Here is a 5,053-nt window from a genome sequence, read left to right as displayed (position 1 = left end):
GAGCTCATCTTTTTCAAGCTTTCTCTACATTTACTAAACTTAACAAGTCTCGTTTCAACAAAACAAGAGTGGGTTTAGAAATGAATTCACCGTGCACCTTGATTACTCCAGGTCATCTTCAAAGGAAAACTTAAGGCCAAATAGTAATAGCTACACGGATTATCAAGTATCAGACAAGCTCTTCTCTTGTGTCTGTGTCTCCCCCACACACAGGATTCTCTTGCCCCCCCCCCCGCCACTGTCCGCTGATGTGTGTGTTAAATACTAATCTGGTATAAATTTTCAGATTGCTCCCAATGCCACAGGTTTTGTTTGCTTGCTCTTCTCTTTGGCTGAAGCTGTTGCAAGCTTTTCAAGCACCCACATACGCCATGAGCAAGACAGGTAAAGAGATTGACATTTCCTGTCCTGACCATTGTTTCAGATCTTTTTTGGATCAGAGCTAACAAAGCATTTCTAGACTTCACTGGAACAAAATCACTCCACAGCTATAGGATGAGTTTTTAACTACAAAAGCCATATTTTCAGAAACCATAAGCTCAAGATAGACTTAAAGCATTGACAAAAATGATTCCCTCAGAACAACGTGGGTTTTAAATGAAAAACTCTCAATGCCAGGTATGGGATATGTCATGGAGACTGCGGAGGCCCGCAAGGCAGCATAAGTGGCTGTTGTTCCTGGTTGCCCACCTTAACTGCATGGTAAAGCCCTGCTGCTGAAGATACAACAGACTTTGATTACAGAACAGATAAGTCAAGGTAGAACTGACCTGAGAATTGCTTTCCTTCTGGTTAACTTCCATAGTGCCCAGGTGCTTTTCTGGCCACTGAGGGGTGGGGTGGGGCTATAAACAATGCCCCCTAGAACTGGTCCCTAGAGGCTACAATATCAACCTGACTGAGAAGATGTGACCACAGATGCAATGGTGACAGGAAGGTTATGGGGTAACCAGTCACTTTCTGATTTGAGCCCTGCTCTATAGGAAGGAATTGATGCCTGATACTGTGAACCTGGAAAAGTCTGTGGCTCATGGTTCATAAGTCATAGGTCATAATATGGAATACACTGCTATTGTTTTACTGAATAGACAGGTAAGACTTCCTTCTAAATATTTCTTTTTATATCCATAGGTAAGTTCCGCTCTCAGCCTTGGCCAAATAAGCCTCTTTTCTGCACTAGGCAGAAACTGGTCAGATTGGTGAGAATGAGTGACTTCTGTGTGTTCTTCAACCCCAAGTGGGGGTCTGTAGCAAGCAACCTTTCTCACCAAGTTCAGGGGCCATCATGGAAGAGGGAACTGAAAGAATGTCAGAGCCAGAGAGTGTGGCATGCTGTTAAAGTGCTGTCTTCTAGCCATGTCACAGCGCTGCACTAGGAACTTACAGGAGCCATGGATACCTGTACAAGGCCTGTACAAGGTCAAGCCACCAGGACTGGTACACAATCCAGCAGGTGGTACTAACTGGATTAGGTGGGTTACCAAAGAGAAAAGAAAAGGAAAAGAAGGGGGAGGACCTGAAAACAAGAGGGAGATGTGTGTTGGGGACTGCCCAGGGTCACGGTGGCCAGGAGCTGGGTATGGGTGTTATCAGACACATGCATGTGTGTTATCAAACACATGCATGAAGTTGTCAACAAATATGTTATTTTTATTTATTTTTTTATGTGTATATGTTTTGCCTAAATGTATGTCTGTTGAACCAATAAGCACCTGGTGTCCATGGAAATCAAAAGAGAGCATCAAATATGGGTGCTGGGAAACAAACCTGGGACCTCTGGAAAAATAGCCCGTGTCATGCTTTAAATGACTGAGCCATCTCTCCAGCCCCAATAACAACTTTTTTTTTTAAAAAAAAAGGATCCAAAAAACAAAAACAAAAAGGATGTCAACAATCTATAAAGAGAGATCTTGAGAACTTTAAATGGAAAATCAACCTATCCCTAATTGGTTGTTTTTAGAATAACATTTTTAGAATGACTCCAACTGTATTCATCTTTCAGGATGCACAAACATTTCTAAGCTGTAAATGAACTTGTATAAATGACATGTCCTTCTACCAGATTTCTCTGTGTCTGCTTTACCTCTCTGTCTCTAATAGGAAGAGGAAAACAGACGTGATTCTGCTTACCCTCTCAGAGTATGAGCAGGTCATTCAGATTCGCCACTAACTCATAAACCCACATGAAGTCCATCTAGTCAGTGAATAAATATTTATTGCAGGCTAAGCATTATTCTAGGCACTGGGGATACAGCAATAAAATCAAAGCAAATGGAGTTCTTTCCCTTTGGAGATCCAGTGTAGGTTAGGAAAAAAAAAACAGGCAATAAACCAATAAATAAGAAAAACATCTACTAATAGAGTTATCGAGAAAGTAAAACAAGGCATGGAGACAGGTTGTAGAGGTAATTACAGTTGAAGGTGGCATTTGGGCAAATATGTCAAGGAAGTAAGGGCAAACCAAGTAGATATCTATGGAATAACATTGTAGACAGAGAAAATAATATGATTAGAATGTGTTAAGTCCCTGGTACAGGAACAAGATTTTGATATTTGCATAAAAATATCAGTGCAAGAGAGATTTAAGCTTCACCTGTCTTTGTAGAGAGCATAAACTCATTTACAAGTCCTGAAAGAATCCACACTACTGTGTTTAACTTGGGTTAATGGTGGCTATATGGACATGAACATTGTGATTTCTGGACCATCTCACCATGTAGTTGAATATAACATATTCAAACGAGTATACAAGTCACATATAGTTTCCATATGGCAGTACAGAAAGCTGGGATGAGAGATCAGACATCCATTTGACCATCAGTATGCATATTAAAATAGCCATGCAGATTAGTGGCTCACTTAGTTGACTAAATGATTGAAGACCTAAATGATTAAAGGCTCCATCAAGTTATATCTGTCCCCAGCAGTCACATCACAGAGAAGACATTGGGTAAACCCAGACTGAAATCTCCAAGAGATAAAACATTGGCCTACTGATTAACTGCTACTGACGCCTAACAAACCAACCACAGCTTGTATTTCTTCCAAAGAAAAACAGCGTTTGAAAATCTGCAGACAGAGAGACAGAGAGAGACATAGAGACATAGAGACACAGAGAGAGACAGAGAGAGAGAGAGACAGAAAAAGGGAGAGAGGAAGAGAGGAAGAGACAGAAAAGTGGAGGAGGGGGAGACACAAGCACAAGAGAGAGAGAGCGAGAGAGAGAGAGAAAGAGAGACAGAGACACAGAGAGAGGAAACTTAAAGATGTTAAAAATGTTTTTCATACACTTTTTCAAGTAGCAAAATCTCTCCCGACTCACTGCGAAGGGGGTGCATTCCTGCCCTAAGGAAACATTAAAGCACGAGTTTAAACACAGGCACGTGCTAGTGTGGTCATTTTATCATTGGATGTAGCTATGAGGTACACCAGGTCTCTTTAAAATTGGCATGCTCAGTCCCAAAAGGGTGAGCTCATAATTAGAAATTACAGGCACACCTTTAGTTCTTAGACTCTTACAATAATAGCAGCAAGTGACATAGTTTTCTTCATACACACACATCTGAAACTGCAAAAGCTTTACTGTGACCCAGTGTTTTTAAACTGCCTGTCGGTTCACACCGATATCGAAAGGCTTTTGACCTATGCTTTGGCTGTGTTCAGTGGAGGTATGAAAACTCTCAGGTGTGATTCATCTCCAGTAAACCTCCTTTTCCAGTTAGAAACCAAAGTTATTGATTGCCAAAGACCAAGTCTTTCCATTTAAAAAAAACTGGTTTGTTATTTGCTATTGCCCTTTCTATAAATTCTCCAGCTCTGTCATTTTCAAATATAACTTTATAACTTAGATTCGAGAACTCTATGTGTCAAGAGGCTGGCTGCAATCACAAGGGCCAGCAGTCTTTTATCACACAAGTAGGGCTAATCTTGGCCTTCTCTGGTTTAAAGGCACAGAACAGAAGCCATTAAAAAAAATACCAGAGCACAATATCTTCTGTCCAGAATTAAAAGATTCCTATCTCTTCTTACTCCTCATATTAAAAAAAAAAAAAGTTTAAAGATCTCTTTATACACAAAAACAGTGGGGGAGGGGAAATACCTCGTGTTTGATTACAAGATATTCCAATTAGCCAGAAAGTTATTGAAGCTGAGAGATTCTCATGAGTTTGGGTCATGATTGTGCACTCCTGTAATCCCGACTCTTGGGAGGCAGAGGTCGGTGGATCCTAGCAAGTTTCAGTATGTCCATCTTATAGTTGAGGAGTCATAGATTTGGATGAACAGTGACTTGCCTGAGGCCATTTAACTCGTAGTGAGATTTTTTTTTTTTAAAAAAAAAAACAGGTCTTCCTGCCTTTGAAACCTCTGAATAAATTCAAAGCACTATACAAATGGTGAAGACGGCTAGACAGCCGTTCTTCAAGGTCCCCAGGTACATTCCAGTTGATCCAAACTGGAAGCAAAGAAGAAAGTCCACCTTCATTCCATTATCAGGTCTTGTAGGTACTTGAGAACTTTGGTGCCATCCCTACAGACACACTCCAAAATAATTGTTCATGCCAACGCATCCCCATGGTATGAAGCAGCTGAGCCCACAAAGTTCTGGAGTCCTGACTCCTAGGATATATAAAATCCCTCTAAACTTTAGACTCTAAAGGAACTTATACTGGGGCTCCCTATGGTGCCTTCTGGAAAACATGCACCTCTTTCGTATATGGCAAGAATGACCTCATTCCCTTCCTCAGAGGAAGCTCCCTGGAATGCATCCTTGTCACCCTGACGAATACTAACACTACCCTTTTTGTTCACAGTATTATGACTAGTACTATATAGACACAATTTCAGATATCCATCCACAAAGGACAAGTGACCCAACTGTGGAAAGTTGAAACTTAAATGGTTTGATTATAACAGGCTACTAAACAGATAACTCTTCATAGCATTGTGTGTGTGTGTGTGTGTGTGTGTGTGTGTGTGTGTGTGTGTGTATGTATGTATGTATGTGTGCATGTATGTATGTATACATATATATGTGTATGTTGTTTTTTTTTTA

Source organism: Mus pahari, chromosome 5 (genome assembly GCF_900095145.1).
Source record: "Mus pahari chromosome 5, PAHARI_EIJ_v1.1, whole genome shotgun sequence".
Classification (NCBI taxonomy): Eukaryota; Metazoa; Chordata; class Mammalia; order Rodentia; family Muridae; genus Mus; species Mus pahari.
Note: the sequence above shows the minus strand (reverse complement) of the source record.